The following is a 12,988-nucleotide window of genomic DNA, read 5'->3' on the forward strand; positions in this document are numbered from 1 at the left end:
ATATGGAGCACAAAGAGTAACAATGTGGAGATTTATGCATCTGAGTTGCAGAGAAGAAAATATTGTATGTTGAGCACTTTTCTCTCTATCTTTTTTCATTTCTATAAATGACTTGTTAATTGTCAACTTAATTAATTGTCAAGAAAAAGAAATTAATTGTCAACTTACTCTATAAATGAATTTACTAATTGTGAATTGAAATCTAAGCCATAGATAAAACTAAACATATTCAATAAACGTTCACTTGATTCAATCTACAACAAAATGATCCAAACATGAGCCAACTTGTATGTAGAATTCAACTACATGACTTGAATTTAACTATGTGAAAAATAATTAATGTACATCTTGATTGGTGGCCCAACTGAATGGGCAACCAATCTAGATCGTCTTAAACAAATATTATTCCTCTAGTTTAAAATAGTCAACAAAGGTAAGGGAAACAAAACCATAAGCCATTATCCACACATGAAGAACACATTTTCTAAGTTTCTGAGAGTTGATCAAAATGTTGTGCTCTAAACATCATGCATTATTAAAAGCACTACAACACCTTATAATAAGGGCAGATTGTTATATATGCTAAAAATGCATCACTGTAAATTGGAGGAAAATATGATCAAGGAGGGTTTCTTCACTTAGAATTAGGGTTTAATGGTATGCCCGTAATTAGAAAATGATTAAAAGTTTTGTGGATTCATCATAGTATCTCATTTGTTTAATTAATATAATGTTTATTAGTTTGACCTAGGTTTATTAGTCCCTAATGTTTTCATTAGACCCTTACTATTAGTTTGTTTCCAATAGACACAATCTTACATTCTAAAGTATAAATTATTTTTATTTTTTAAATTTATTTTTAGATCTTGTTGCTTATGCCAAATTTCAAAAAAAATTGCAGAGTTCAAAAAAATTTGGCACTTCAACTCCATGGCTGTTGAATCAAATTGCTAAATCCACAGAATAGAGCAATCAGAAAGCTCATAACAACAATTTGTAATGCTTTGATAGACAATTTGGACAACGAGGCTTTAACCGTTTCCCTTCTTTTTCAATCTCAATTTTGGTTTCTTTTGGCAAATCTGAAAAGTTTACAACCAGGGCCACCTTGAAATTATTCAACACTACAAGAGGATCATCCTCTTGCTCATGCACCACGTTCATCATGGAAGAACTTCACTGCTTTTTCAATATCCAACCTACAGAACAAAATTGGTATAAAACTGAAGTTTAAAGGGATTTGGAACTCTTATTCTGTTGCGACTGAAATGGTGTGCATGGCCACACAAGATAAATTTGTAGCCATCTTTATACTACTTTTAGAAGTGTTTCTAAATCTTACATAGTTCTTTCTTTCCCATTATACTGCTTTATTTGCAAATTTATTTCTTATTTTTTTTAGTTTTTTAATGAACAATGGTAATTATTTATATTAAAAATATTAATATTTATATTCTAAATTTAAAGATTGATTATTACTTATTAAAATATAAAACTTATTTTTTGGTTTTTTATAAATTGTTGTTTATATATTACTAATAGAATGCAGCTATATAAGTAATAAAACATATTGCTTTAATTGAAAGTTTTCTATGTACATGTTTTCTAAATTTTAAGATTTATTTCTAATCATTAAAATATAAATATTATTTTACTTAAATAATTTTTATATTATTAAAAAAATTATTTATCAATTTTTTTTTTAAATTATTAATTTATCAAAATGTATACATTTCTTGGGTCTAAAATATATATGACTTGTTTATATATATATATATATATATATATATATATATATATATATATATATATATATATGGTCAACTAATGTTCAAGGTCTTAGATTAAAGAGGAGTGAAAGTGAAATCTATAGAATGTATAAATGTACTAGAAAGCACACAGGGACAATTTTTTTTAAACATAGTTTTCTCAAATGTCATTCATATTTGAGGACAAAATTTTATATATATGACTTAAAACACAAAGGGAAATTTTTTTTAAACATAGTTTTATCAAATGCCATTCATATTTGAGGAGAAATTTTGTCCCTGTGTGTTTTAGGGTCAACTAATGCTCAACGTCTTAGATTAAAAAGGAGTGAAATCTATAGAATCTATCAACACACTAGAAAATATTGAGGATTTGAATGTATGGGATATCCATCATATGGTAGAATAAAGAAATATCTTGGGTCTAATATATATATATATATATATATATATATATATGACTTATATGACTTAAAATACATAGGGGCAAATTGTTTTAAACATAATTTTATCAAATGTCATTCATATTTGAGGAGAAATTTTGTCCCTGTGTGTTTTAGGGTCAACTAATGCTCAAGGTCTTAGATTAAAGAGGGCTGAAATCTATAGAATCTATCAACGTACTAGAAAATACTGAGTATTTGAATGTATGGGATCCATGATATGGTAAAATAAAGAAATGTCTTGGGTCTAAAATATATATGACATATATATATGACTTAAGACACATAGGAACAAATTTTTTTAAACATAGCTTTATCAAATTTCATTCATATTTGAGGAAAAATTTTGTCCCTGTGTGTTTTAGGGTCAACTAATGCTCACGATCTTAAATTAAAGAGGAGTGAAATTTATAGAATCTATCAACATACTAGAAAATACTGAAGGTTTGAATGTATGGGATCCATCATATGGTAGAATAAAGAAATATCTTGGGTCTAAAATAAATATCTTAAGTCAACTAATGCTCAAGATCATAGATTAAAGATGAGTGAAATCTATGGAATCTATCAATGTTATAGAAAATACTAAGGATTTGAATGTGTGAGATCCATCATATGGTAGAATAAAGAAATATCTTGAGTCTAAAATAAAATGTAGCAACAATTCATGAAAAACTTTATAATATATTGTGACTACACTCACATGAAAGATAAAGGACATATAATAATAGATCAATATATACATAAGCATAACACAAAGAAGTTGAAAAGAAATATGGGCAATGTGAACAGGAAAATAACACATGACAAAAAAATCTTCTCGTTGTGAATGTAAATAGCATAAACAAGATACAAAAAGAAATGAAACAAGATAGAGAGAAAAGTGCTCAACATACAATATTTTCTTCTCTACAACTCATATGCATAAATCTCCACATTGTTACTCTTCATGCTCCATTCAAAAATCGCCATCAATCAAATTTAAAAAAGAGAAAAATGTAAGCGCATGGAGAAAAAATTCAAAAGAAACAATTTGCATTTGCTTGTAGAATTAATTGCCTTATATAGAAGCAATATCATGCTTTTTCCTAATTGTAAAATCAAAAAAAAAATTAAAAAAAAAAAAAAAATAATAAAAAAAAAAAAAAAAAAAAATAAATAAATAAATAAATAAATAAATATATATATATATATGCTTGAACTTGCCTTTGGAGGGCTCTAACCTCCTTAGGATTAATAGCTCTGGCCCTTCCACCATGCTCTCTTCATGGAGGTATCTTCTTAACTCAAAACCCACAACCACACAGTCCTGGTGCAAACTGCCTCACAGTTGGCGCTCTGTCTACACACTCAGGAAAACTTGCTCTGATACCACTTGATGGAGACACAACCCAAGTACATAATGGACACAAAAAGAAAGGGAAAACTTTATTACGTATGAAAATATGCCAATACACTTAGTGTGGAGAAAACAAACTCCAAAACATTCCCTATGGGCTTACAATAGTATAAATTTGGAGATAATTTCTTCTCCTAGTACCTTCTCTCAAACTCCACTCTGAACTACCTCTTACAATGCTAGAAATGTCCTTAAATAGAGCCTTAAAGGTTAAGGTAGGAATACATTCAAGAAAGTGCTAGTTGGCATCCACTGCCAAAATAGAAGGCTCTAGAAGTTGCATTAGAAGTCAGCGCAAAATTAGAAGAATCCAAAAATGATAGCCAAACTTCTGGGAGGCATAACTTTTGAACCATAGCTCTGATTAACAAATTGTTTACATTTTTGGAAAGCTAGAAAGCTCTCAAAGTGCTCTATAGCCCTATGGACTAGCTTTGCTTGTCCCCCATTTTTTAGGCCCGTACGAGGTCATTTTGTGCCTTGAACCTAACTTTGAAGCATTCTTAGGAGGTCTCCAAAAATTGAAAAATTGCAATAACTTTATAACTATGGGGCCTTTTGAATTGATTCTTTTTATGGAATGTTCTAAATTACAATTACCATCATCCCTCCAAATTGCACCTTCTAACTCACCATAATTATGGCTCAATTACATAGTCCTAATTTTTTGACATTTACACGTATCCTAAGGTGCTTAAAAACTCTAACTCAGAACACTAATAGTGGAATTGTGAGAGTTGGAACCTTTATTCTACCCAAATGGGTATCAAGAAATGAAAACACATGAAATAGAAACTAAGTCTAGGTTTTTTTTTTTTGGGTGACACAGGATTACCCTTGTACCTTTGGATGCTCTTGCATCATATGCTGAGACATTTTGATAGGTGATTTCAATAAAATCTCCTAGGCGAAGTAGTCCTAACAAGCTATACCAAATTCTTTAACAAGGTGGCTACACTTTATTGCTGTAGTAGTGAAGATTTGTGGGTGTCATCCCCACCCCAGTTTTACCTTCTCATTTGGAGGGTTTCTTGGTAATCATATCTAGTGTCCAATGTGTGTGTTTAATTACTTACATGATTTAGATGCATTTACTTTACATGTTATTTTAGTATGTTAATGCATGTGATGTATGAATGGTGAAATTTTTATGGGTCAAAGTTTAAACTCCTGATTCACCCCCCTTAGAAGTTTACATTTCCCACTTGTAATTCCGACAATTGGTGTTAGAGTTAAGTTCACAGAAGAAGAAACTTTTTAGCTTAGAGGAAAGATCTTGAAATGGAAGTCTACAAATTGGGAAAGACCATTGAGAACCAAGAGATTAAGACACATCTGATACTGCATCAATTGAATGTAGCTAGAGATGCTTTAAAGAGTTCCTTGAAGAGAAGGAAAGAGATTGCTATAGCAAAAAATGACACACAATACAAAGAGATTGACACCATAAAGCTATTTGTAAACAATAATTCTAGTGAATTTGATGCAGCAATGAAAGATCTAATGGAAAAGAATAGAGCACAAGCTAAAGAAATTAGAAATCTCATGTTGGAGCAAAATTGAAAGCCATACTGCTATGTGAGGTGACTAAACAAAAGAAGAAAGCCATGGAAAATGTTGAGACTCAAAGTTGAAGCCTTGATTTGAGTACCATTGAAAAATCAAGCCCCACAAGAACTTTTTGATGCATGTGTACCCGACTATACTTGTGAGGCCTAAGAGGTGTTTAATGTTTCAAACACCTTGCATTTAGTACGTCTACTCATCCCATGATGATAAATTTCCATTCTGAGCCATTTTGTGAAGTCCTATTTTGAGCAATTTCCATTTCTACATTTTTACCTATGTCAAATAGCAATAGGAGGCCATGTTTGCAATTGACTATCTCACACCCAGTAATGTTTCATGACTTTCTACTTTGGGATTGTTTATTATCCATAACAGAGAGCCTATATTTTAGATTTTGTGTCATTTCAAATCTGTTTGACTACGTTTTGAATCCCTTAATTTTGGTCATTTATTGTTGTCATGCTAATGCAAAATGTTCAAAATTTTGGAAGGCCCTATTTGCCTTGTTATAAATTTGACCCAGTTGATTAAAATGAGATAATTCCTTTTGCATTACATTCTAGAGGTCAGAGACATGCTATGTTTTGATTTTGAGCTTATGAAAAATCTATTTAATTAGTTTTCGAACATGATTCCAAATGCAATTTCTAACTTTTTACTGGTGTCAAAAGGTATAGATTTGTCATTACCCCTATTCATGATGTCATAACTCTGAATTCATGATAGGTGAGATTGAATAGATTGTACCATTGTATTCTCCTTTGAAAATACTTCAAGTGTTCCAATTTTCAAATCTTTAGGAATCCATTTGCACACTTTCCCAGGTCAATTCTATTTGCAAAAAATGCTTTTCTAGTTAGTGTTTCCAGTCTAAAAATTCAAAGTGCTCACTTTGACCATTCACCAAATGCGTCTAGTTATTCATCATGAGCCCAAATCCTAGATTTACATTGTCCTCATGATAGAGAATCAATGCCCTAGTTTTTGTGCCCACAAATGTCAATTTGCCCAGTTTTAAAAGACAATTCCGAATGCAATTTATTATTTTCTAACATGTTTGCTTGCGGGTAGTTTTGAAAGGGAAACTTTGACAGTCAATATCTTTTGATTGAGAATTTTTCATGAGACAAAACTTGATAGAGTAAGAGTGTTTGGAACAAAGAATTAGTAGGTTTAGTTTTGAAGCCCAATTATCTGTTTGGATTAGCTTTTAAGGCTAGTCAAAGGACCACCTAGCACTAAGTCAACAAGTAACAAAAAAGAGTTAAAATGAGTTTTAATTGGTATTTTAGTGATGGATTTTGATTTAGATCTGTATCAGATGACTAATGGACCAATTTGGCAGTTCAGTTGTTCAAAAATGATTTTTTTTTAGCCAGGCCCACGTTGGGGCCTAATTGATTTCATCAGGCAAAAGTCAGAATTATGCATACCAAGGTGAATAAAAAATGATGAATTGACATAGCATCATGGCAAAAATAATGAACTTAAATGGGGCCATCAAATAATTTTGAGAAAGTTGAAGATGAATTAGATGAAGAAAATGGGGAGATGAATGAAAATATATTAGGTAGAGAGGAAGCCATAGTGATTGGAGCAATGATAGGTGAAAAATGGTTAGGTTTCTATCAAAGAAGTCAGAAAGTTGCTACTTGTATTAACCTTAATGCACAAAGACTATTTCATAGCCTTGCACAACAAAAATATTTGTTCCTATCATATTGTTGTTTGAATATAAGTTCAATTTGGCTTCCCCAGTTCCAGTTAGCAAGCTCAAATCTTGTGTCATGTAGTATTGGTGGTCATGTCCCAATATGAATTTCAATATAGCATTGATTAGGGCGGTTGGCATTGGTTAATGACAATATTGTTGGAAAAATGCCCTCATGGTTATGGGATTTCAATCCTTACTTATATCTCTTTAACTTTTCAGGAAATCATTTTAATGGCAGCCTTGTTATCCCAAGTAAAGTAATTCCCATTATAACACTATTCTATGCATCTGGAAATCAATTGATTAGAAATATTGTGTCTACTTGGCCTTGAGATGGTTAGTGACATTTCCCTAATTGGCAACATTCTGAGTTTGTGCAATTCAAGTCACATTGAAAAGTTAGATCTATCAAACAACAAATGGAATGGAAAGATTCTTTCATGCTTTACCAAGTATAAGGTAATTCAAATGTTCATTAGAAAGTCTTGGTCCATCCCATTTCTACCTTGTGTAGTTCCACTCAATCATTGTTCTCAACTTTGATCTACCAATCTTAAGACATTGAAAGATGAGAGGGAGTAAACAAAATATGTAATAACTCATTGCCAACTACATAGAATAAGTTCAAGAACAAGTTCAATAGAAAAGGGCATGATAATTCATTGATTGGTTGTGCGTTCCAATCTTGACCATAAAGCATTGGAAGATGAAGCCCAATTGCAAAGAGTTTTAAAAAATAGAAGGTTCTCAATATGCTAGTGTTTTGATGAAAAGTGCATTTTGTAGAACATGGAATACAAAAGCTATAGAGATGATGAAATCATTACCAAGGTTGTGAAGCCTTCCAAGGAGGTAGAGTGGCAAGTTGTTAAAAGACATAAGATATCTATAATAGCTATAGCTCTAAGAGAAGGTGATTCAAAAGGAGCCATAGTCAAAATATGGAAGACCTCAAGCAAAAGGGAGCCACTTTTGCATTGCTCACACAAAGGAAAATACTTAAGATGCATCCACAACTACATTAGAGAGGGAGAGAAGACTGCATGCAAGTGTGACTAGGCAGGGATAGCCACCAACAAGGGAAGCCACCACGAAATGGAAGACCATGCCTTGCAAGAAGAAGTTGCCAAGGAGTCCAAAATAGAGCAAACACATGATAGTTGAGAGGGAACGACATGAAAAAAGTCATAGGAGGCAACCCACACGATTGAAGAATGAAGGGAAAGCAAGCATCAGCATTATGCACATCAATTTTGGATTGTAGATGAAGGGGCTAGTAATGCAAAGGGAGGAAGGTGATAGAGAAGGTTTAAAAGAAGAAGGTTCCATGCAAGGAAGAAGTTGCTAGTCAAAAGGAGGAAGCCTCTAAATTTTCACCATTAGCAGAGAAGAGCAAAAAGTTAAAAAGGATATATCCCACATTGAGTGGGTATGGAGATATTTTAAAGTTTAAATTCAAAAGCACTCCCATGTTAAATGTCTAAAAGAAAATAAGCTTTTGGAAGCTGTGAGTTGCATGGTGCAGGGCCCGTGGTTGGCCGAAGGACCTCAACATTTGAACCGTGTAAAAAATTTTGATGCAAGATGCTACCATGATGACATGGACACTCATGCTTGGATGATGACATGTGGCCGAATTGGATGGTCGGTGCTTCCCCACTTTGGGAAGATGCTTGAGAGATAAAAAAAGTGAGAATGTGTCTAGGCACTATTGGTGTTTGAAAATGTTACTAGTTTCCAATTACCCTGATGAGAACAAAACATATATAGGGGTAGCTAACTCCCATTTTCAACATGCCCATTTAGACACTAGGCCAACTATAAGGCTAGACCCTTCTTCTTCTTCAGTCTCTACAAAACCTAGGCGGGTGGACCTATAGATTCTTTATATGGTACTAGTTATCAAAGCATACATTGAATCTAATATGAAGCAGATAAAACCCTTATTTCTCCTAATGACTCATGAAATGACATAGATTTATAGTAGCTAAGTTCAAAGCTATGAATCTCATAAACTGAGTGAGGGCATTCTATTATAGCTCTTCAACATGAAAAGGGGAAAAATGTTTGATTATTGATGTTGATCTTAGCAAAACATGATATGAACAACACAACCTTATGATCCTTCAAAACGATCAGTGCCTTATCTATTGGGCAATTCACACACATCCTTGAAAGTCACTAATATATGCCATACATTAGGACTTCCTGATCTATCTATCCACTTTGTGACATTTGCATCCTTTTGAACCTCATACTCGACTTATCCCTTCATGAAATTTGCAATCCTATGATGATGAATCAAGCATTTACATAACTCTTTGAGTCATAAGCAAAATAAATAAACATATACAACCAATAGGTTGCAACTGAGTTTCATATTCTTTGTTTACAAAACACAAAAGATCACAAACAACATGAATGGGAGACAAGATATCAGAATGAAGATTGACTTGCTGCTGCCTTATCATTCATTTCCTTGAAACAAATTACAATAAGATGCATGAAATTTAAATGCAAAGCTACCTAATAGATAAGAACTATCTGTATTCTTATTTCTTGCTATTCATTACATGAGAAATTTGCTGGAGAATGGTATCACAGATCTGAGAGAACTCAAGATTGGAACCCCTCAAATGGAAAAAAGAAAGAATAATATAGCAAGGAGATGAATTCCTAGATTGAAACTAAAGATGACAAGTGTCCATTTGGAATCCCATCTTGTGCAACTGAAAACCTCTTTCATCTTTTTACCCATCTGATCTAATTTTCTATTTCATCATTACATTGTAACTGATTGGAAAATATCTCTATTCAAATGATGAAATCCCTTGTTGAGTCATTAGAATATCTGATTTACCTTATGAAAATTTTGGTAAAATTTGAGATTTTACTAAGTGAATACTATCAAAATTCAACCCAAACTGCATTTCAACTATCTTTTAACCACATTTAGGTCATTTTTATGTTATAAAATCAAATCTAAACTTCCTGGTCGGAATACAATTATAATTTAGGTACCTGAGACAAATCCTCCTGTAACTCAAATAGATTGCTACCTATGCAAAAACCAACCTCATATTTGGAAAATTTAGATCTTCCCAGTTCTGGCAATATATTGGAGTGCATATCTAGCCTCTTGAATATGCCCAGAAAGTCGATTCGAAAAATGCTCCTCTGTTACAAAACCCAGGTTTGCATCCTTAACATTTAATTTTTTTGAAAAATTTAAATGAGTCTAAAGTTTAAAACTTTAAAATATGACCCTTTTGAATTTAAAAAGGTTGACGTGTATTTAAAATGATTAAAAATCATTTTGTAAACAAATCTTTAACAAAAATAATAATAAAATATTATTATTTTTAATTCCTCAATATTGCCCTGACCCTTTGAATCTGAGGTCAACCTCTAGTTGATCGACTGCCATGTGGCAGTATTTGATTGGCTACCTATTCCTTCATCTATCACATCACCATCTACTCTGGGCCCAGGGACACGTGGCAAAATCTCACTTTCCCACATTATTTATCTTCCTTGCATCTTCTTTTTGCGAGAATGCGGGCACCGCAAGATCTGCCATGTAGCAACATCCTGTGCCTCCATCTGCAACTGCTCATTTGTGCCACCTCATCAATAGTTGGGACCTACCGCCATGCGTTGGAATCCCTCTTTCTCCCTTTATTTAACTAGTTCACACTTTATTTTTGTGGGGAAACGGGCAACCATCGATCTTTGCCATGCGACATCATCTCGTGCGTCCGCTCATCAACTCACCACATCAGCGCAATTACTTTTTCATTCAAAATTTTTTCAAAGTCACCCTCTAGCAAGATTTGGTCATTTGATGCGCAAGGGGCCCGCCACGAGCACACTTCATGCCTTTCAAAAGGCGTGTCTTATTGTAAACTCTACATTGTGAGTGTTATGTTATTAAAACACTTTATCTACTCATCACACCACAAATATGGGATTAAAAGTCTCCTACATGCAGATTGCGTGCGGCTTCAAACCTGTATTTGACTACGGGACTCTTTTAGCATGGTGTGAGCTTCATTTTAACAGCGTCTCCTACCTTGACTAGGACTAAGAGCTCTTTTATATTGCTGCTAGGCATTCTCTTTCAATGGTGGATTGGAGGCTATGTGAGCTCTTCTCTAACTGGCATGGCATCTTTTTCTTGGTGCCTTGCTTGCTCTACCCCTATTTTTTTTTGCATTTATGGACTGGATGGAAACAACGGCCCTCTCTCTCTTCAAAGGCGTGATCTTCTCCTGTATGCTTTGCATGTTCATCTTTTCATCATGCAAACTCCTTCTTACACTGCCCCTGTGTGGGTTTCTAACCTTCATGCCATGGCTTATCCTACCAATTTCTATGCTTGCGTGGGAAACCTCTATTTTAATGGCGTGAAGACTCCTTCCATTTCATTGGTGGCGGCTTTCTTTAGCACATGTTCCTTTATATTTGGAAGCTACGGGCCCCTGCTACCTTGGCCTGCCCCTATTTAGAACCGTGGGCTCCTTGCTCTGTGGTAACACTTCCAATGCGTGGGTTTTCATTTTCCTATACTTTAATGGTGTCTTCGTTTGCTGTTTGATGGCATCTCATTAACTTTGTATCAATTGTGACTTTACAATGGTATGTGGAGCCTTCTTAATATGTCTTCCTTTGATGTCATTGGTGGAATGCTTTTCAACACCGAGTCTCCCATTTGCAAGGAAAATCCCTATTGTCTTCATTATTTAATCATGACTATGGACTGCCTTACGCGTTGCTTCTTGGACATGGGTGACTTCTGCTGAATGCATGAGCTTCTGCTATTTGGAGCCTACCCTTTCTAACTTAGTGTCTTCAAGCCCTTTTTAATACATATATATTATCTTCAAGATAAAAGCACCAACAATTTCAAATAAAGTTTATTTCATATGGGTTTGTGCTTTTTTTACCTTCCAATTCATTGCACACCCAGCCTTTTGTCAAGTCACATTAATTATAACTCAAATCTTCTTTTTATTAGCTTGGATTGGACCTTTACAATGCATAGATACTCAGTTTCTATATTGTTGACCAATAGATGCTCCATATAAACTTCAAATCATCGGAAACAATCCATGGTAACACTATTTTTTACCATTAATCAATATTTGAATTTTTCAGCTGATGCAATCAGTCGGACCCTACAGTGGGTCTGGCTAAAAAAATTTCATTTTTGAACAATTGAATCTTATAACTGGCCCACTGACTACTTGATACTGATTCAAAACAAATTCGACCACTGAAACAACATTTAAAACTCATTTTACCAGCATTTTGCAAACTGTCACTTTTGATGTCAAGAGGCCTATTGACTGCCTTTGAAAAATGACCCAAACAACTGACCAAGCTCTGAAATTTGGCACACTGAATCTCTATACCACACACTTCCACCGTGTTGAATCTCATCTCATGAAAAATTCAAGGTCAAAAGATATTGACCATCAAAGTCGCTCCTTCAGAATTAGCTGCACAAAAACATGTCAGAATACCATAAACTGGGTTTGGATTTGGCTCGAAAAATTAGGCAAATAAGCACATGGAGAAACAAAAATTGGGACACTAGTTCTATGTCACGAGATGAATATGAATATGTGATTTAGGCTTATGATGAATAACTAGGCACAAATGGCGGATATTCAAAGTGGGCTACTTGGATTTTGCAGATTGAGGCAATGGCAGAAAAGTGATTTTCGCAAACGAAATTGGCATGGAAAAGTGTGCATATGGATTCGTCAAGGCTTAAAAACTGACACACTTATAGTATTTTTAGAGTAGAATATAGGGGAACAAACCATTCAGTCCTACCATTCATAGGCACAAAAATATGACATCTCGAATAGGGCTCTTGGTCAATCTGTACTTCTGGTTACCAGTGAAACTTTTAGAAATTACAAATGGAATCACATTTGAAAACTAATCAAATAGATTCATCATAAGTTCAAATTTGGAACATATAAATTCTCTAACCCCTAGAATATGATACAAAAGGAATTTTTTCATTTGGGTCAACTGGTCGAAAGTTATAGTCTGTCAAACAGGGCTAGCCAGAATTAGGAAT

This window comes from Cupressus sempervirens, chromosome 6 (assembly GCF_028749045.1).
Source record: "Cupressus sempervirens isolate cs-2001-9-10 chromosome 6, ASM2874904v1, whole genome shotgun sequence".
In the NCBI taxonomy this organism is placed as follows: Eukaryota; Viridiplantae; Streptophyta; class Pinopsida; order Cupressales; family Cupressaceae; genus Cupressus; species Cupressus sempervirens.